The 22,882-nt window shown below is 39.7% G+C and overlaps 1 protein-coding gene across 5 annotated transcripts in view; it reads right to left on the bottom strand.

The window, feature by feature from the left end:
• Positions 1-22,882, bottom strand: part of USP54 (ubiquitin specific peptidase 54) — a 96,361-nt gene that overhangs the window by 50,305 nt on the left and 23,174 nt on the right. Inside the window, exon 1 of one of the 5 annotated variants that reach the window (XM_069019388.1) lies at positions 9,573-9,593. The exons of the other annotated variants lie outside the window; for them this stretch is intronic. The gene's annotated coding sequence lies outside the window, so the exon portion shown is untranslated. Of the gene's footprint in view, positions 1-9,572; positions 9,594-22,882 lie in introns of those variants that run through there. 5 annotated transcript variants of the gene reach the window in all.

Here is a 22,882-nt window from a genome sequence, read left to right as displayed (position 1 = left end):
CGTTTTCCCTCATCTCACAAGAAATTGAAAAAAAAAATTTAAGAAATTCCTAGAAAAAGGAACTACAAGATTCATGGCAAAACATTTTTTTTAAGTTCTGTCAAGTGTAGTCCATCCATATTTATAGAAACTTGCATAGTATTTTCCAGGGACATTCCTAATGACATCTAGAATTATACCACTTTTGATACACCTAATAACAACTGAAATTACCTATTATGGCTGGTATGAGCAAGATTATTCTAATCCAAATGTACTTAAGTATTAATTGCATCATGAAGTCACTACAGAATAGACATACATAGGGTTTGTCCATCAGCAAAAACTTAACTGAGAGTATAATACCTTACAAAGATACCCTGGGTATCTGTGAAGGCATGTTCTTCACCTTCCACACAATTATAAATTTTTCATCTCCTGTCAAAACACAAAGAACTTCCTAAATACCTGCAAATGTGTTACAGCAGCCTAACACATTCCCCTCTAGTAATACTTCATTTGTACTTCTGTTAAATTCATTCTACAAATGTTAATGAAGTCTCAGCATTGCTGTAAGGCAGGCAAATATCTACACACAGATGAGTAGTCTTCTTGGTTGCCAGTGTGCCATGTAAAATTTCAGATGTGCTTGCAAGCCTGCAGACACAGACCATTACCCTGCCTGTCGCACAACATTCCTGAGTGCTGAACTTATACAGGAATCATTCCAAAGCAATTTCAGCCTCAGCCCCCTTTCTTTGCTCAATCCCTTAATGAACCATGAGCCAACCATACTGTGTGAGCTATTCAGGGATCAGTTTAGGGAACTCTGTAAAGCAACACCACTTGCAATAGGTGCAGTGGCTAAGCCTGTGTTGCATACGGAGCAGAGTGCTGCGTGCAATGAGCCAAGACAGGCAGGCTCTTTGCTGCCTCACAAAAACTACTGAGCCAAACAGTCAGTCTTCTTTCCACAGCACCTACAAAAAAAGAAAAATACAATCCAAAACATGCCCAGGATGCACAGCTGAGAGCTGCACCTATTCAGTGGACTTCAAAACAAGATTCTGCTCTCAAAATGGGCTGTAAAACTAACTCTTGAGAACGTTTTGAGCAAAGCTGCCTCAGATATGACAACGTGAACACATTTTCTTTAGTTTATTTTTATTTTCTTGGAACAAAATTCAGGACTAGAGGCTTTGCAGTTCACCTGTCATTGCAGCAAGACTGGCCCAAACCCTCACAGTAACCATGAAAGCTTGGTACCTGCACTGCTTCTGCACAGGCTTAGCAGAACTGACTTCTTACCATGTGTTCGCTGTGACTGCTCACAGGAGCATGTTCAGTCTGCTCATCTGACTACACCGCCTTTGCAAAACTAAGAACAAGCAAAAAACACTTAAGCTGGTAACCACCCAGTTAGGACAAAACCAGATCTCCAGATGTGGTTGACACAGCTTTGCATTGTGCCAACCTCTAAAAAGCTTACCAATGAAATATAACAACTCAAATTAACATTATACAAATGTTTTAATAAGGAGTAAATAAAATAATAAAAATAGATAAATAATATATAATAAAAAAAGCAAACCCAACATTCTAGATTTTCCTGCTGCTTTGTAGCAGCTTCCTTCAGGAAGGTGGGAGGGCTCCGAGCCACAGAGACAGGCTCAGCAGATGAGAGAGGCATGGGGCATCACTCCAGCAACACAACTCCAGAGCAAAGCTGACCACGGTTCAACACATACTTCTGGCCTGAAGAAACCAGTCTGTCCTTCGACAGCAGAGCACAACACGCTTCAAGATGTACCACCAAAGATTTCTCAAGAGCCTGTTTATCCCCATACTCCTTTGCTAAATCAATCACACAGAAATACAACATTTCAAGTTGCATCCTTTGTTCTCTGGCAATGTCCCACTATCATTGTTCATTTTGGGGGGATGAGGGTGGGGGAGGGTGTGGAATGTAACACACCTCTCACACTGCAGTCTCATGTAGCCAAACATTTTAGGCTACTGCTTTGAACCCCCAATCCCAAGCACGTGGCTGAATTAGAACAACCCTTTTTGGGAACAAAGATGCCTCCACATAGCAGTAGGTATGGCTGAAATCACCAATTAAGTATTTATCACACTATTAAATAAAAACAGAGGTCTAGAAGTTAGTGCTCATTACTTACATTTCTGAAATATCTTTCAAAACACAGAAAAAAGTAACTGCTTCAATGTGTAAATGTGTCTGATTTTAGAGAAGAGACTCCTTGCTCCCAAGATCCTACCACCTATTCTGATGGTAGGGAGAAGATTAATGGTGTTGAGGGCAAATCATGCCTTCACATACTGCAACACTTCTGAAAACTAAAGAGGTGAGAAACAGCTTTGAAATCACTTACTCAAAGATCTTTTGGTAAAAAAAACCAGACAAATTTGTCCAAGACAATGGATTTTATTTAAAGTTTTCACCCAGATGGCTCCTGAGAGTGAGACTCCTTCAGTGAAGAGGCCCAAGAATAATCCCATGGCTGTTCTCAGCTAGAGGGAAAATTTTCAGAACTAGAGGCTTGAGAACATACTTTATCCATGAACCTGCAATTATGAAAGTATTTGCTAATTTCTGCAGGGATTAAATTACATTTAATTGCAAGATGTCAATATTACAGTCTTCATTTAGTTTAGACATCCCAAAAGACAGTCAGCTTTCCAAGTCAGTTTAAATTCAATTTTGAAGATAATGAAATTAAATAAAATAAAGGGGTAGAAAAACTTCCCAACACCAAATAACCATGAGGCTGGATGAAGAAAAGAGTAAAGAGTACAGTGACCTGACAAAAGCAAAAGGAAGGATGATTTCCACCTCTTGAGGATGTCTCTTCTTTTTGAGATTCTTAGCTAGCCAGAAATACGAGACAGATTTATTCAGTCACCTAGACAATAAAGTACAACTACAAAAAGGTAGATTTACATTCATCTCTATTGCTGAGAATTTTTTCACAGTACAAATGGGACAATAGAGGGGGAAAAAAATTCTGCTTTATGCATGCATTTTCTCAGCCTTGATTTCTCTGCTGGGAAAAAGGGACAGGGAGGAGTCTGTAATGCTTTTGTTGTCAAGCTTGCACCCATTTGTCAGCTTTCCTCTTAAAGGAACAACTTTATTATTACCTGGCTCTGTGCTACCTGTACCTACTGGGTGGAACCAGGAACTGGGAACTGACAGCACCTCACGGTGCCACTGGTGCCCACACCAGACTCATACTGGTCTTGCTTGTTTTCCATGTGCTATTGCACAACTCTCAGGCCCTGAAGTGTTGTAATGTTAAAACAAAGCTTTGAGTACCAGAGACCTTTTGGAAAATAGTTTGCCAAGGTTATGATAAATACTCTTTCAGACATCAGAGAAATCCTTCCGCTTACTGGAAGCAAATTATCCGAATGCTAAAAGCTGCTGATAAAGACCATCAAAATGATCTTGGAGTGAAGACTAAAAACACGTTTCCCCCAATCCATGGATGTTCCTCTTCAGAGAATACAGGGACAGCAAGCCTGATCAAACACTACAGGTTTCTCCAGAAGACACAATGAAGGCCATTTCTGAGAGATCACCTCAAGCTAATCCAAACCAAAACTGAAAGGACTAGACAGAGCAGCAAGCAAACTAGCATAACAAACATTATTTTTGGTCACTACCACTGTATTTATACAGCCTACCAACCAATAGAAGAAACTGTAGCCAAAATACTGGCGAGTCAATCACCTTTTAGGAACGCATTTCCCCAAAGTGGTAATGCTGGCATTTCTATAGGTAACTTAATGCTTCTACAGTGATTGGAAGGAAAAAAACTGAACAATTTAATGAAAAAAATAATATGTTTTTATACCAACTTTTCAAACCAACAACGAATAAAACATGAAGCATGAAAACCAACCCACTCTACATTCCTGTTAACTGCTCAGACCAACAAGAGGCGTGGAGAGACCACATTCTGCAGAAACACTCCAAAGACTCTGCAAGCTGCTGGGGTCAAGTATAGCTTTATACTGCATGAAAATGCTCTTTATAGCAACCTTCTCCAACTTCCTTACCCAAAATGCTTGTAGGTTTTATAAAACTCTGGTGGACTGCCTCTTAAAACACTGTAATGAAATCTTGCAAACACTTACCTAATCTGAATCATTTGATTTTAAGCCTGACAGTCAGCCAAATCTATTTAAAGAGCATCTTTCACAGTTAAAAAAGAAACAAACCACAAAACCAAAACCCAGCAGAAAGCCATTGGCTTTGAAATGCAGAAGATTCTCCTCCAGGGTTACAAAGTCCTATCAGTCTTCTCTGCAGCCCTTTCTGAAATAAGGACATCAGCTGATAAACACCTGTGTTCTGTGCTAACTTACAACGACACAGACTTTTGTTCAGAATAATGGAAAAGTATGTCACTTATCCTACACAGCTATTGAAAGAGTAAGGTAGCTGTGTCCAGACTTTCATAAAACAGTTAAGAAGACTCAAAATATCCAGCTGCCTCTCAAAAAATGAGAAAAGATATTAAAACCCATCTGGTAAAGAGCTCCAGTACAACATGACAATTAGTCAAAGGCAAATTATAATTAAAAAATAAATAAAAAGTCTAAATGCACAACTCTCAATATCTAAAGCCAGCATCACAGCCTTTTCTGAACAATAACTTAATCTGAAAGATGATCTAGAAGTTTCTAGAGTAAAGCATGTCTTCTCAAAGACTGCAATTGATAAAAGCACAGTGTAGGATAATCGAGTAATAAAGGGCTTCTGTTCAAAGACAAACAATGAGAGAGTGGAGGTCAGAGCTAGAGATGCAAATGCCACATTATTTACTTTCTGTGAGGCTTATTGCCAAAACACATTTTGCTCCCCAGATAAAGGTTCTACTGATAGAAAAAAACCGTTGTATTAATAACCACTGATCTCATGCATCACGGTACTCTCAGCAAATGCATTTGCTGTGGAGGTTACAAGGAATGGAGGCAGACAAACCCACTGGTCCTACTTCCAAAATCCTTTGGAAGCGGCAGCCACCTTTATATTACACAGCCCTGTTATCTCAGCAACTTTTCTCTTGACAGTTGAAAAGGCAAGGAATAGATATAAAATTAAGAAAGTCTGCCCAGACCTATTCAAACCCCTTCAAAACCATCTGCAATCCCTTCACATTTACTCTTCACAGTTCTTCAACTCTAAGACTGCTGTACATGATCATAAAAGCCTGCATTTCAACTCACGTTTTCCAAAGTTATCCTCAAGTTTTCTGTTCCTGTCTACATGAAATCTAAGTTTATTCTCCCAAGCCTATATTTAAAAAACACCCTACCTTACCCTAGGTTGGTGCTGGACATTTCTCAAGGAAGAAGGGTAGGGTGAAACCAGCTTTCCATCCCATTCTACATGGAACTTGTGGAGTTTGGATAAATAGGAAAAACACAGCAGCTTCAAATGTTATGCAATTGCTCAAAAGCAGTTAATCAATCACTAATCAATCCTGTGTAACACAGAAAAACATGACAAATAGGCAGCTGTCAACCATATGGTGAAATGGACGGTTCTGGTTTGACTCCAGAGAAAGCTCAGCCAGCCTCCTGCTACCAGTCATTCCCTTTCTGAATTTTTACCTTGACTTTCCAAAGTGGAGTGTCCTGGGATGACGTTATGAAGCTGCTTTATTCCTTAACCATCCGCTCAATGCCCAAGGATGCTGTGCCCTTAAGATGGACCCGGGGACCGCAGCCACGGACCCGAGGGGGCAGTTGAACGGTTCAGCCCAATGGCTCAGGGGGTCCCAGCAGGGCTCGGGCAGGAGTGCACCGGGAGTGCTGTGCTGTTTTTTTGGTTTGTGTTCTGGCTAGCTGGAAAAAGGTTCTGTTAGTTTTTGTTGTTCTTTTTCCCTTCCCTCCTTGGTGGTCCAAGGAGCCTGCAGGTGGCCCTGGTCAGGCCCACGGGGTGGCCCCAGCTGGTCCGAGCCCGAGTGTCTGTTCCCTCTCTGGGAATTTGTTGTATTTTGAGCTTTTTTTTTACCCCTGTCCTACCCTGCTTTGTTTGGCGTTAATAAATGGTTTTTTCCACTTTCACTTGCTGTAACCCACTTGTCTTACTGGTGGAGGAAAAGGGGAGGCCCTTTTCCCTTCGGAAGAGACACTCATCCCGGAGTGTTTCCTCCTGAAGTTTTGTCTCCAAAACCGAGACATGGAGCTTCAATATGAATTCAGTATTTGATTCAGTCTCCAGATACAAACATTTTGATTGCAAAATTCTGTATTTTATAGCCATAAGCTACTGCCAATGGCACCTTATTAACAAACAATCTCATCTTCTTCCAATAACACCACTGATCCAAAAAAACCAAGAGATTTGTACTCTGGCTTGTGAATTCTAGCCCAACAATGACTTAAGAGCCCTAGAAGCTTTCAGAAGTAGTCAGCAGTATTCAACAACATATGGCTTAATGACTGATAACTTTCTAAATCATAAAATCCTACTGCCATTCTTTTCCTGACCTTGCAGATTTTCACTGCTGAACACAAAAATTTTTCCTCTTCAGTAACTGCTACCTTGTTATAACTGTGAGTTCTCCTGTCAATCTTCACACCCCTTTCCTTGCTTAAAACAGAAGTCGGTAGCAATCAACTCCCAAATCATACGCTGTTCACATTACAGCACCACAAACCCCTCTGTTTCATTAAACTCTCTATAAAACCAACAATTTCAGATATGTTTGAGTGTGGAAATACACACATCCATACAGAATAACAACCATAGGTACACAAGAAATAAATTTTGCAGGAAAATGGGCAAATGAGCAGAAGTCCAGCACCATTAGTACTTTCGATATCAAAAGAAATCAATGAAGATTAAGCAAAGGCAGAAACACACAGAGTAACAACAGACTTTGACCAAACAGATGGACAGCATTTGGGTGGAAAAATAGGTCTTTCTGTTGATGTGTTAAGAATCTCAAAGTCAAATCCTGCAATGCACTGTTCTGTCCAGGTAGTGCTCAAGGGGAAAGATGACACCCAGGGCAGAAATCAGTTTCCTCAACACACACACACAACAGACTTTTTGATAACACTGGCTAGTGAAAACATCCACAGAGGGTGGGCAGACAATTCCCAGCCTCCCTTGTGATCAACAACTGGGGCCAAATAATATATTTGTTAGTAACATAAAAGCACTTATTCCCTCCCTCTTTTCTCTTTGCTCAGGACAGTATTTGGTACTAAAATAATAGTTCTAGATTAAAGTATTAGTTAATTGTACTTTGTGTTTTATCTATACCATCATTACCACGTATCAAGGCAGATTATAACTCTCACGTTCTCGACAGACTAATAACACATCAAGGTGCAAAATTAAAGCAGTACAGAGGAACTCACATAGAGAGTAAAGGCAGAGTGAGGAACAGTTTATGGTGCCTTTGCTGGGTCCCAGTGTTAAATGCTTACATCATTTTTTTCCCGTTTTGCTAAAACTGACAAGCAGAAGGAGCGCTGCTGCACTGCAGAACATGATATAAATTCATATTTCACATAAAAATATAAAGCAAATGCTCCCAGCATCCACAACATGCTGATTATTCCTCTTTTTTTTAAGCAATCATCTGTGCCGTATAGCTATAAATAACATTTCAGCAGAATCACGAGTGTGCACACACGTGCATAAGCTGAGTTTAAGATCATTAGTATGTAGTTTTAGAGGAATAAGTATAACTAATAAGAACAGGGAACCTCATTTGTGCTTCATTTGGCTCTGTACAGAGAAGCATTTGCCGTGAAACCCATTGAAGATTTCAGAACTTGAGTAGGAAAAACACTTGCACACACCACGAGAAAAAGCTTACTTAATCAGAACATCCCAGATCCAACGGCAGTTAATAGCATATGGAAGAGTAAAACAAACAGGTTGGGGGAAACATGCCATGACACCATACACCTCACCAACAACCTGGAACAGACAAGCAGGGGTAGTAGAACTATACAAGTAGGAGATCAGCAGAAGAAACATCTGATGGATGCATTTAGGGAAATCAGAGGAAAAGATTGTCTCTGCAAGCTCATAAGCTGGGTCCTGTCCTTTTCTAAACATGAAGCACACAGACATGACCATACCTCAAGCCTTTACAACCCAAACTAGCAAACAAAGCGTTTGTAATATGCTGCCATGGCTTCCCTGTGGCTCCCGCACCCCAAGACTAGACCTGGCCAACTGGTCCATTGCTGGCTGAGCCGACAGCCATAGACATACTGTGCCTGTCCCCAGCTGCAGACTCATTCCACCAAAGGACCTTGTGAAGTAAAGAGCCATTTTGCAGGTCTCTGTGTGTTTTAAAAAGAGAGGGTAATAACAACTTAATGCACAACAATCCTGAACTCACAACTAAACATCAAACACAGGCAAAATCATGAAATGGTTCCTACAAACACAGGAAAGGAACCCTTGTATAATAGGATGTGCAGTTGTCTCCATTACCTGAAATTTTACTTTCACTGAGAAGCCCCTTACAAATAGGTAAATTGCTTGAATTCTTCCGGTATAAAACGTCTTCTGAAAGATTGTAAAAAAAGCCTTAAATCCAAGTTTAACCAATTTCACAATGTGAAAGTTGGAGTAGATGGTTCAAATAGGCAAAGGATATTTTCTTTGTCGTATACATTATACTTGTCAAACATTTCAGAAATTAAAACATTAGAGAATACGCACAGCATACAAAAATGAAAGCTTCATGTGTGCAAAGCAGATTGTTGTATAAGTAAGTTTTCTGAAATACAGATCTTTTATGTTAGAACTAATAATAAGGTGAAGCCATGAGATTGCATATGAACTTTCACAAAACTTTGGCCTCACTGAATTCAAACTCTGAATTCAAATTTTTATTTTACAATTCAAAAAAACTGGTTCTCTAAGTCTTAATAGATGCTACTATAAGAAACTAATTCCATATTGATTTAAAAAACTTATAACACTCTTCCCATGATTTTAAAAGATTAAAATCTGTAAGTAATCTGCTAAGGAAAAAAAAAACCCAAACAAACTGCTGTTCATTTTATAAGATGCAGAAACAATGACACAATTTCTTTGTATCAAAACCAGGCTTATGGAGATGATGTTATTGTTTTCATTCAGAAAGGTTATTTTATCTTCACCAGAAAAGTACTGTGAAACTACCAAATGCAAAAGGGATTATTTTGTGTCCCGCTGTGGCCTGGAGAGATCCACAAAGCATGAAAGAGACTCTTGTTAAGCACAAGCAGGCTCTGTCCTAATGGGTCACAGAAGCAGAAGCTGTGCAAATGCGGTATAATACAAGCTGAACAGACCAGTTGGGTGTTGGGGTAAGAAAAAGAAGAATGATGTCAACAGCTTTGATTATTTTTTTTCCTCTGCCTGGCAATAAAATGACCCAACTGAGTGGCACCAGAAGCTCCCTACAAAAAAAACCCACCAAAAAACCACAAACTCAACTAAACAAAAACCACAAACCCTCTTTCCTCTCCCAAAAAACCAAAACAGCCCCTGGCCAGAAAAAAACCCAAGCCCCAGGAAGCACTCAAGAGGAGGTATATACCCTGAAAGGGGCCTTCCCACATTATTTGTGGGTTGTTCACTGGCAGAAGATCATGAAGAGGTCGGTCACAAGAGTTCTTCTCTTAGCAACTGAAGAAACCTGTTAAAGATAAAATTAAAACAGAATTCTGAAGGTCCCCAGGAAAGTTCCAATACATTTAACCAACTAGTACATGTGGAAAGGAAAACACCCTTAATGAAACTTGTTGCTGTTGTTATTTTAAAACAGAATGACAAGGAGCAAATTTAAGGATATGTACACATGCCTTCATACACAAAAAGAAGGCCTGTCCTAACAGGACTGCAAAGTACCCAGCCAACAAATTTTGACAATTAACAAATGTTAAAGCCACTAAGTTCAACACTGAAAGAGTAGCTAGAGAAAACTGCAGTCTAGCTCAACAACAGGATTTCAGCCTGTAATGTAACAAAGAAAAAAAAAATTTAAAAAAAAGTTTACTTCAGAGACTCAGTTTAATTCCTTTCAGCAGTAATTCAACTTTTTCAATGCTGCTGTAGGTCTGAGCTCTACAGAAAAGCAAGCAGCTACTGCTGTTACTTTCCCAAATCTGATCTCACACTGGCTCAAATCACTTGTGAAACTAAATACAACTCACATACCCTTTAAACAGTGACTCCCAGGAGTCCTGTACGGTTAAGCACAAGGGATTACACAGCTTCTGGCTTAGTCCAGCACAGCACACATGAAATTTAGGAAGCACAGCTTCCTGAACTTGTATCTTATATTCTGTGTTCATCTTTTTTCTTCCCCCGTAGAGAAGAATGCCCAGCCTACAATGATGTGTGTCACCCCTTAAGCAAAGTGCCTTAGGGAACAGCACTGCAGCACAGAGAAGCTTTGGGAAAGGTCTCAGGCAAGAGACAACAGCGGCTTTAGGGGTTTTTCCACTCCACCACACACAGTAGGGAAGAGGAAAGCAACTGGGTCTCAGGATGATAGCATTTATGTAAGCATTTGGTTTCTGGCTTCTAATTATGGGTGTAATTCTTTAAGAGTGTGGCTGTGCCATGTAGCACCCCTGGGGGCAGGGGTACAGTCCCATCCTGCCCTCTTGGGGAGATACTAAGGGTGATCAAAGATGAAAGCTCCAGGGATTTATGTGGTTTGGCTGCTCTTCAATAGCACAAAATTTCCAGTAAGATATTTGGGACCACCCAGTGACTGACAAGCTGGGAAGGCAAGACATAGTTGGTAACAGGAAAGTTGCACACAAGCCTATTTCCATTTTGTCTTCCCAAGATTTTTTTTTAATTTTCTCTTTTAAAAAAAGTAACATTTCCGTTATTATTGAAATAAAATTTGGCTTTTTTGATGTTCAAATCCTTTCAGTCTTTTGGGAACTCACCACAGCAGAGGGGTTAGGCACATCCACCTCAAAAACTGTGGAGGTCTCCATATCCTGCCATGGCAATCCAAAATGATCTCTAAGGCTTGCTTCTTCCTACAGGCTCCAGTACAGGTTACACAGTCACCACCCCCCACACCAGGATCCCCTAGAGCTGGTCACAGGACAGAATTTTCACCTTCCAGTTGCACAGCAGTCACATGTTGCCCACACCTTCTCTTGCCAAATCCTGTTAGTGCAAGACCAGCTGATATTGCTCCAGGCTCATGTCTACAAGCATTGTAACGCTGTACAATAGAACTTGTTTCCCCCAGAATTCCCTAGACAATATGCTGGCAACACAAGAAGCTGCTGAAGAGATGCAACTGTTGTGTTAGCAACTTGGTGCAGAAAATATTTCAGATCCAGAACACCAGCAAGGCAATAAAAGGACAAAATGAAACACTGTCGTGTTTAAAAGTCCTCTCCCCTCAGAATAACCAGGCTTCAAGAACAATCACCTGACATCTGAGAAAGCAACATCTGTAACAGCTATCCTTATCAAGAAGGGTTACCCACATCACAATGGTATTTTCAGTCATGTCATTACACCACGATAAATGCTTTTTTGAGAAACCATTTACAAAATTTTCCTTCAATACTAGATGAAAGCGTTCAGACACACTGTTACTATAATTATTATCCATTGCTTAACCAGCATTACAGCAAGTCACACTTCCTTATACACACACCTGTAAGGGAAACAGGAAAAAATAAGAATTTTTTATCCAGATTAAGAGTCTGTGCATCCTTCCTATGTGATTAAGAAAATAAAATAAATCACGCACATGTGTGCGTGCACACATGCAAGCAAGTGGATGATCTGAAAAAATCTTACATTTCTCGTCAGTCAGAACTGAAGTCACTCCATTTGAAGTTAAACACCAAGCTTGAGACAAAAAGTACAGTATTAGATGCATTTTCTTTGCTAGACTAAAAAGGAGTTTTTCCAGCTTTTTAGCATTCTCATTTTTTCCCAGTACACCTAAGTTCTCCAATTCCAATATACTCTGGTGACCCAGGTAGTCAACAATTCAGGACAGCAATATCCTCTTGTGAAATCAAGTACATGAGATGCTTCAGAGAAAGTTTGTATAAATATGTATGGCATTAGACATCAATTAAAAAGACTATTAACATCAGAACCTAAATAGACACAACTAGAAAATGGATGAAATGACATGGCTGTGATATAGGATTCTTTGTAATCTGGTCTCACATCTTATATCTGTGTCAACTTCTAGGAGAAGCATCAACTGAATAACATCAGTTGGAACATGGTAGAGTTAAAAAACTGTCATACTGAAAAAACATCTGCCAAGTGCATTTGTTTCAGCTCTCTTAATTTTGCTTTTTGATTATGTTTATAGCTATTCAGAGGGGCAGTATGAGCAAAAATTTCTCTAACACATCACTTCGACTATATCCAACTATTCCCCCTTCCCATGGTACATCAGTCTCCCTGTGCTCCCTTCTAAAGGCCCCGGAGTCTAGAATAATACTGACTTTCACATTTCTACGTGCATTGTTAAATCCTGCCCCAAAAGTTGATGGTGCCAGTCTTCAACCAGCCATTAGTTACATTATAAAGCAAGTGCTTCTGTTTTCTCTCCCTCAGAGAAGATGGAAACATACCAAAAATATCTACAAAACTATCTGGTTATCCTCCAAATCACTCCTTTCCTGCCAAGCACGGAGAAGCACAGCAGCAACGCAGCAGGTGTGCCAAAACCATTGTTCATCCTGACAGCCACCACAGTCTGCTTCCTTCACTCCTCAGGCTGTTTGTCATGTTTCTCAGGCCTTGAACAGAGACTCTTTAACCTAGAATCATCCTGTTTGTGTTTTTAAGACACCTAAAACTCTGAGACCACTGTCATAACCTACAGACATAACTACACTATAAATTAACAACTTCAGAAAAACAAACTCCTGTATGTCCACTGCAACACTTCTCCCTCAAAAAAACCCAAGAGGTTTCTGAACTGTCAGTTACAATAATAGTAATAAAAAAGCCTACGGCTTCTCGAACTCCCACGAAATACAGTGTTCTAGAAAGAGGATGTATCATCTCAGACAGACAACCTACCTCTGAGAGGAACCTTATGAAATAACCAAATGAAGCCAAGATCTTAGGGCCACCAGAGTAGTGTGAAGAAGGCACTTCTTCCACACCAGTGCTCTGAGGAAGGCAGTTCACACTTCGGCTCACAGAAGCAAATTCAGCTCACAAAATTAGCACTTTTGGAGAGATGGCAAGAGGGGAGGAGAGGACTTGCTTTATTTCCTACTAGGTTAGTGACCTGAATCAGCTTATCAAGAAGTTATAGTTAGGGCAAGGAGAGTGGGACTTCTTCTTCCAGGTATGGATCAGATGAATCCTGCCTCTGAAGATGATAATCAATGTCTTTGTAATTCTGGTCTCTTATGCTGCCTAAGAAGTTATTCCTTCAAAAAAATTTGGAATGCATTAGAACAGGCAGAATGTTTATTATACTGAATGACAAGTGCTGGAACTGATATATAGATTATTTCCCCCTCCTTCACCCTCTCTGATGACCAAGTCTAGAACTGGACTTACCATTTTATGGAATTAAAATTTCTGCTTAATGTCACCAAATACATCAAAATAATATGAGGGTTTTGGTTTCTTTTTCTTTCAAATCTAGAAATTTAAACAAATATGTACTTTTTGCTAACCTGAACCAGCGAGAAGTATGAAACAGTAGTGACAGACTTCAAACAATCACAAAATTATTACTAATTTTGGAAACAAGACACTTGATAGAAAGCAGGGGATCAGGAAACCAGCTAAAGCAAGTTGACTTTTATAAATCAGCACATTAAAATAATAGAAAAGTTCTGCATAGGTTTAGTACCTCATTTAATTATCAACTTTCTTACACAGAATTCAACAAGGAGAGGGAAGGAAAAACACAACTAACTTATCAAAAAAGCAGTCTGGAGTGCTTCTGACTAGGTAATTCTTACAATGTAAAGTAAGTAGGATGGGAAATGAACTGCCAACATCCCTTTCAGCTGTAACAGTTGATATGATGATAAGAGATTCTGACTGGCTTTATCTTCAAATTTATCATGAATACTATCAGATACAAAAAGTTATGGTATGGTGGGCCAGAGGCAGCTTATGGCTTAGAGAGTGCCTTTCACAGAGGTAGAACAAATAAAATTTGTAAATAAATATAGGTAAATAAAATGTAAACATATGAAATACCATTAGTCAGCAGGACTGGAACATTGAAAATGATGATGAACATATGAATAATGAACTGAAGCAATACTCTTTCTTTGTATCGTAGAAACAAAAGCCAGAAAACATTGAAAAGCAGTATTTTCTATCTTTCAGTATCATATGTTGGAGAGAACTCCTATGACAATTTGAATTCAATCAAAAAAGTCACGTCACAGTGGTGGTGATGCTGAATTAAAAATCAGAAAGACCTACCTTCAGAAACTACTTTCTATTTTTTGTGTGAACTTCACACTGGTATCACAACAGAAGCTGGAGATCAGAGCAAGTTGGGAAAACTGAGGACTCACCGTGAGATTAACTGCTCTGAGTAATACTTGCACAGAAAAATTATTTAAGGGAGGAGGAAAGAGCTAGAATAGCATGGGAGGGGATAACCTGCTGTTTCAAACAATAGGAAGCTGTTAAAACAAAAAAAACAAGGGCCTCCCTAAGCACAGGAAAGTCTCATTTGAAAAGCATTGCCCCCACTGCCACCTACCAGGCAGGCAGCTCTGACAACAAAGATAAGACCAGAAGCCCTGCCCTGCTTACCGACAACTCCCCTTGGACACAGGGCCAGGCAAGAAGGAGGAAAAGTTTTCCAAACCCTTTTATAAAAGAGACCAGCCTAGGGGCAGAGAAGTGGGAGACAGGGCTGCAAGGGATGACTTCATTTTACAGCAGCAGCCTGCCTTTGCAAGGCAGGGCTCCCCTCAGTGTGACAAGTGAACTGGAGAGGTTCCTGCAGACTCCGCAGTTAAACATCAAGGATTGTTTTCTCGTAGGACAAATTGACAACCAGGAGCAACATGTCACCATTTAACAGAAAAAAATGGAAAGGACTCAAAAGATGGCTTCAGCTTTGGTCCCTCAGCTTACAGCCCTGCAGTTGCAATGCAAACTTAAAAGCAGTTTTTCAAAGAACAATTATTGCAGGACAATTCCTGGAACCATCCCCTGTGGTTCAAAGCCAGTGATACAGATCACGGAAAAAAGAAGTTTGTTCAGAAAAACGGCTTCCTACCCCCAAAACCTCCCATAAGCTCAGCAGTAGCATTACTACATGATTATTCCCAGACACTCTTACAGTACAGCTCCAGGACACGGGTGCCATCTGCATTCAGCATCAATTTGTTCTTCTAACACGGTCATGTTTAGAGCAGAGACAGGGAGACTTACTGTATATCCAAGACCAAAATAGCTTTAAAGAAAATTTTGGTTATGTTACAAAATAAAAAACCCCAAACTGATGCACGCCATTGTCTTGCTGCCCCAGCACAATATAACTCTAACAGAATCAGATTGAAATATAATAACGCTTTGGAGCATACAAGGAGTTGAAGGTACTATCCCCACCGGGACCATTTACCTAATAGAAACAAACAATGCAAAAAGGAAGCATTTGGAATACAATTAAACTGGTTTGCCTTAAGAACAATTTAGTCTTGCAGGATAGAAGAGGCTAAGCCAAGTTTTAACTATGTCTTTCCATAATGATAGACTTTTGGAGAGACAAAAATAGAAGAACAAGAAAGGAAAAAATACAGCAAAGGTGCAATACTCTAAGCAGTTTTACCTCGTGATGCTTCTACACAGCTTTTTAAAAAAGATTTAGTGTGTGCAAATTTCAAATAAAGTAATTTTCTAAAGTGCACTGACAGTGCCATAATTGTGAACAAAAACCAGTCCAATGTTCAGTAATCATGCTGGGTTCAAAACCTCCTCCACAGCTGTGTGTGGTTAAAACAGCATGTTAACTCCGTAGCACTCCTTCCTCAAAACAGCTTGTATCAAGGAAGCAAATCACTTAAAAACACAATTTGCAACACCAACACAGACGTTTTCCAGGCAAAAGCAATATGTCAATCCTCATTTTTAGCATACACAAAAAGTGACCAAGCCTTCCACATTACTACTTGGATCTGCATGTTTACTCTCAAACACCTGCAAAATTTTACCAAGAGTTAGCAAGTCCATTTGTTCAAGTGGCATTATTTCCACAGCCCAATGACTCAAGGTTGGTATGGACCCTTGCAGAGAAAACACCAGTCTCTGTACTCCTTTAGTCCTCCTCCTTCCAAAGGACAAAGCATTTGCCTTTCCTCATCAGACACAAAATCCACAAACATCTCCCATGACTCCACTGACTTCCTTGCTGAGGTGATGCTGACCAATGCTCACAAAAGGGCGGGAGTATCTAAATCAGTAACATCAAGACTTCTGTAGTAGTGATTTTTACAAATTCCTATTTGCTTCAGCCTCAGTTTCCATAATTTTAGAACTCTTTGTCAGCTTTTTGATAAAATGCTTCAGGTAACCACACATACTTGAGTAACTACTAGAAATATGGATCAAATTGTGGACATTTTCAAACACCTGCTTTGACATCATTTTGAACAGTCCCTCAGCACATGGATAGTGGAGACTATCAGTTACCTGTCTAAACAATAACCAGTTCTTCAACACTTCAGTGCATGAAGAAAGCATGAAAATTACTTCTAAATGCTCTCTTGAAAGCAAGATCAGTTCTGCTTCCATCACACCTAAAATTAAAACTTTTTAGAATCATACAGCAGCAAAGGACAAGTAAGTGTTTTACTACTAAAGCAAATCCCTCTGCATTAGACAGAAAATTAGAGCTCACTCTGCGATGATGAGGGTCAGACAGTTCAAACAGCAAGCAGGGCTCCACGCCTTGAACAGAAGCAGGGGGACAGGTCCCCAGCTGAAGAACAACAGCACTGCTGCACTCACAAAAGAGAGCTTTGCCAAACATACCAGCTAAGAATCTGACTCACTGCCACTAAACTAAGAAAGAATTCAGAGCAATTACCACATTTCTGCACAGAACAGGAAAGGGGGGGGGAGCATTTCAACTCTTCTAACATCTCATCTAAATTAGGACAGCACAGCAACCCTCAAACTGTTCTGGTCAAGTACTGCAGCCCCTAGGGCAACTGGGACAGCAATGCTAGCAATTATACAGCCATCCACATAGCTACCTCAGACAGAAATGAGGCAGGAAAACCAGGCAAACGAAAGCAACAGAGACAAGCCCGAAATCTCTCTCTCTCTCTCTGCCTTCCTTGCTTTTCTGCTTTGGTTCAAACATCAGCAATTTGAAGCAAATGTATTTGCAAATAACCCCATCTATTAGAAGCATGCATGCCTACAGCATACCTTCATGGCTGTCAAGATAAAGAGATATTGCCAAGGAAAATGACAAAAGCATAAGTTAAAAAAAAATGAAGAAACAAAGTATAGATGACAGAGCTGAAACAACCATTCTCTTAAGACTGAAAACAGTTCTTTTCCCAATGTCTGCAGAGTCATATGATTTTGGCTTCCTTCTGCTGTTGCAGATCTTTTAGCTTCCTACCTAGCAAAGGCTATGCTAGCCCTTCCCTTCACCTTCGTATAATTTTCCACCACAGCACTCCCACTCACAGAGCTGTAAATGTCAGCACACTTAGCACAGTTTAAATACTGTAAGTTTGTCTACATGGAGAAGTTCGTCAGGAATAAATGCTACATGGTAAAGATGGAGTTTCTGGACTGCCAACAAAGAAACTGGTCGCAGAAAGTTCCTGCTCACCTTTCACAGATCAGTTCTTACTGTTCTCATCTGATGCTCTGTTCTGCAGGTGGCAGCCAGTGTAGGACCACATTACAAACTGCCTCATAAAAATAATCTGGGTTAAAAATAACCAGAAAATAAAAGTATGAATTTATAATTTCAGTTATTCAGAATACAGAGCAGTCCTGAAATATGAACTTGTAACTGGCATAACACAGACCAGCAAGCTACAGTGAGGTACAGGAGCAGAGAAACAGTAGTTACAGCAGCTTCTTTATGAGCTTTGCCAACAAAGTCAAGACACCATGTAGATGTACTAGTAGATGCACTCATTTCTAGCACAGGTAACTTACAACATGTTTTATGATACAGCTGTGCCAATCTGACAGCTGCTACCGGGGTGGATCTGTTCACCATCATGTGCCCCTTCCGCTCCCCTTATGCTAACACAGGTAAGTTTGCAAAATGACGCATAATAGGGTGGCAAGTTGGCAAAAAACAACTCTACCAATGGAAATTTTATTTTTTCATTAACTTTCTCACTCAAATGCAGAAAAGCAGGCCTGGTCACTTCTTGACAGTGGCCTGAATTTAGATCCTCTCACGCAGATAACAAAGCTGCCCCTCCATCTGCAGTCAGACGGCTGTGCAGCAATCGGGAACACAGACCGAAAATGCAGTTTCATTTAACTGAGGAAAACAGCAGACTGTGTCAGTCTGTTTACTTTCCCTAGCCTCACGCTCCCACTGCTTCCAAGCACTGCACTGAGCTGTGAGCCACTTGCAGGAGCCACTTCAGCCAAGAGCTGAACAAGGAGAGAGCAGGAGCACCCAGTCAAGACCCAGCCAACTGCCCTGTCCTGTCCTTAAGCAGCCACAGATAAACTGCACTTCAACAAAGATGAGTTCAAAACAACTGATGCAAATTAAACCTCCTGGTTAATCTTTTCTAGCTACTTTCTCTTAAGTAAGTACATTCTTCTAGAACACTAGTTTTTAACTTGGAGAATGCATCCCCTGGACTTTTAAGAAGTCTGAAAACAGGTGTTTGCCCTCTTCATTGAAAACCTTTGAGGTCAAAAAGTTAATTTTGTGGGTAGAAAGCAGTGACCATCAACAACTTCTTTTTAGGGGTCTGAGGAGGGTGAAGAAGATGGGTTAAGAAAGAGAAGCTCCCACATCAGCAGTGCAATTTTCAAGAGGATAGAAAAAAAGACAATTAAAAAAAAAAAATCTAGTAACAGTCTAACAAACTTTAGGGCAACATGTTCAAACATGCTGGGCAAATACATATGCTGTACTCAGCTGACCTTTTCCACATGGCAAGACAACTGTTTAAATAAAGTCTGGGGAGTAGGGAGGCACAGTGAAATCTTGATTTTCCTTCATCGACATCGCCTTAGAATCAAATGGACCCATATAAAAAAAACTAATAAAAATCCATTCTGTTTTCTCTTACCATCCAAGTTACTTTTTTATTAAAGCAGGCAATCCAGAGCTATTCAAGTAGCTTGTAAATTACAAGATGAGCAAAAATCTTTTTTTGCCTTTTCTCATATAAAAGAATAACCAAACCAAGCATAGTGCTGTTTTGGTAGCTACCAAAAGAGAATCAGAAACACATTTCAAGACTACTCAGACATTGACTAACATGAGGTCAGAGTTTTTACGCCCCCACTGTCCTTCAGCCTCCCAATGCTCATTCTCGTCCTTGTGCAACCCTTCAACATGGCAACATAACAACCTGGTCAGGGTAAACAGCTGCCAGGTGGAAAGACAGGCCAGGGTAGTTTCAAGTCAGATCTGTTCCTCAGTATTCGCTAGATAGCCCCCACAAGCATTTTTTGTGTGGAGTGACTTAGGGTGCTAGTACTGGTTAAATAAGTTTAGACTACATCTGTTTGAACAAAATCTAAACTAGCTTAAAATACAAGCTTAGGAGCGACGAAGTGGAAAGCATTCCTTCATAGGTAAAGTCCAGTCCTCACTATCAAGAGTACTATTGTCATAATTCCATTCCAAACCTTATATTTGACAAACAAATCTGGCTCATTTATAACTTTAAGAGTAAAAAGTTGGTATGTACACTCAATATTTTCCACTTAATTGATAAAAGCTGTCTTAGTTCTTATGTACATGTGCTATGAGGCAGCGTGCTCCTCATTGAAACCAGTCTTTCTTTTGGCAGATGATACAAAAAACCAAAAAAAAAAAAAATACTGTGAGAAAAAACAAAGTGTTAATAAGCACATTACTATGAACATATCCTGCTAGCAATTTGACTTTCTACTTCTAGGAACTCTAAAGAGTGATTCAAACTAGTTTTACCTGTAGCACTGGGAAGTCTGGGAGACTACAAAAGCCAGGGTTTAAAAGTTACCAAAGACAAGCAAGACTGAAAATACCACAGATGTAAAACCACAAATACCACAAATAACTGCACTTCTTGTTTCTACTCCCTCCTAAAGCCACCACAAAAACAAGAAAAGCAATTCTATTGCATACTTACTCCCAGTGACTGCCAAATACAGTGCACTGCATTTAATCCATCCTGCTTTTTGTAACTTCCACCTCAGTAAGTGGACCAAAGCCAAAAGAATGTTTTATAAATATCCTATCAAAAAGAGATGGCAAAAGGTCTTCTTGACTACAAGACACCAGGTTATAGATGCCTGTTAATCAAACAAAGCACTAAATTAAATTTCTTGGTCAAAGCATGAGCACATTCTTTGAATGACTGTGATGCCATGCTGGGTCCAAAGCCAAAAACAAGTCTCCCATCACCTCAGCAGATGGGACACACACACACACACACACACACACAGAGGTTCATGCCTTAAGAGGTATGGTACAAAATCACTTTCCTGTAGAAAAAGGAATTTCCTGTGTTTTAAATATGCTCTCAGGATATTTGGGAATTAATTTGTAGTTCAACTAAGTTAGGAATCAAAAAACAACTTTTCCTACATAAAGCACACATATGGCACAGAACCAGCATAACTGGAGTGATAAATCTGTATCCACTCTTCCTACAGTCATCAAGAACTTACATAATTTTGTGACCCTAAATTACAGCACACAACCTGTAAACCTTGAATCTTAGCAATGCTGTGGTCCTTGACAAAAGGCTTGCAAGAAGCCTTGAGAAAGAAAATTATGCAAGTTTGTTTCACCTGCCTGCATCAAATAAAACCAATGCTTTTCAGCCTCTTACCTGATATAAAAAAGGAGAGGACAGGTTGAAGGTGTAAGATTCACTTTGGAAACTAACTTGCATCATTGTGAAACCCAAATGAAAGTAAGCTTGGCTGCATTACTTTACTTTTGTATCACTTAATTTAACAGAAAAAACAAGATCACAAAGCCATAGAGAAAGTAATGAGACTCCTGACATTTTCCCTTACACAACTTCACATCCTGCATTAATTATTTTCTGTTCTGTCTTATTTTTGTCCTACAACTGCACCTTGGCAGACTGACATGCAGTCAGGATGCACATATAGCATAGAACTCCCAAGAGCATTTAAATCCATGCCACAATACCAAAGAGCTGAAAACAAAAGTCAGTGCCACACATGATTCTGGGAATCATCCCAATCACTATGGGGGAATCAGTTATTTTAAAACAAACTTTTATTTGCAATTCATAAAACCAAGTCCTCTATGAAAATCTGCCATTAGAAAGAAGAGGAGGAGTAACAGCAATTCTTAAGTCAGCTTTCTTTTCACCTTGAAAAATTTCCTAATAATTTCATTAGAACAGCCATTATTTCTCAAAACTTCACACACCTACAAAAGCTGTTGCAGATGCTTACAATTCAGTGACTTTTTCAACAGTATACACAATCACATGTTATGATGGCTATTTTTTATTTTCACAGCCATGGCAATTAAACTGGCTTAAGATGCTAAAATATGAACAAGGAGGGTAAGAAATAGCTGATGACTCCCAGAGGAAACAGTAAGCCACTTGCCAAAAATTTATGGAAAGTCACATCTATCACAGTAATAGGTGCTGTAATGAAAAAATATACTTAAAAGTTAAAGGGATTTTCAGGTAGAAAAGTAATTTACCAGATTTCACCCTGTGGACTAATCCTACTATGCCCTGGATTACCTATCTGCTCACCTTAGCCTGGTGTCCTAATGCTGGAACATCCCATTGGACTACAAACCTGCTTCTGTCAGAACACCCATGCTCTCTGCATAAATATGGGAGTAAAAAAATGGAAAAAGAGTAGTAACTAAACACTAGCATAATGTGACATGCACTGTTTCTCTCCCTGAGGCATGAGGCACACACAAAGAACAAGTACACATTAGTACACCTGAAGACTCCATTGGTCTTAAAGCATGCTAGATTAACATGCTTCATCCCATTAAAAAGCCCACTGCTAATACGTCAACTGGGATGATGCATTTTCCAGGACAAAGGCCATTGGGGCTGATCTATCTATGCAGGATGCCCATTACAAAGAGCAATACAGAATACCAAGCAGTATATGAACATCAGCAGCTAAATTTAGAGAGCAAAAACATCATCTACTGCATACTAATTAGACTGAAATGCTATCAAGGCTATAGAAAAAAAGAAACCTGCAGAATAATGGATTCAGAGGTACGCATTCAAACCCAAAATAGGACATCTCTTAACATATACATACATACAAGTTTTTGTTTTTTTTTTTTTTTATTTAAACAAAGGCTTACTCCAGAACCCTGCTCTGCAGATTAGAACAGACTAAATCTACTTTGGAATCTAATGCAAAAAGTTAGATGTGGTAGAGATGGGCATTTCCAAATCAGGGCTTCAAAGAGAAGTCATAGCCTACATTTTTAACATAAGAATGCCAAAGTGACTTTTCTCTAGTCTAAAGAATCAAGGCCGCTAAAGCCATGTTTTACTTGGTCACATCCTTCTGCTACTCAGAAATTTAGAGGCCCTCCCACCAACCTTACCTTCACATGATGATTCCCCTGAGCAGGGAATTTTTTCACTATTTCTGCCAATTTTGACTTACCCGGTGAAAAGTGAACATATTAGCCAGAAATTAGAACTGCAAATACAGAAGTCT

The sequence above is a fragment of the Aphelocoma coerulescens genome, chromosome 6 (genome assembly GCF_041296385.1).
Source record: "Aphelocoma coerulescens isolate FSJ_1873_10779 chromosome 6, UR_Acoe_1.0, whole genome shotgun sequence".
NCBI lineage: Eukaryota > Metazoa > Chordata > Aves > Passeriformes > Corvidae > Aphelocoma > Aphelocoma coerulescens.
This window is presented reverse-complemented; position numbering and strand designations above follow the sequence as displayed.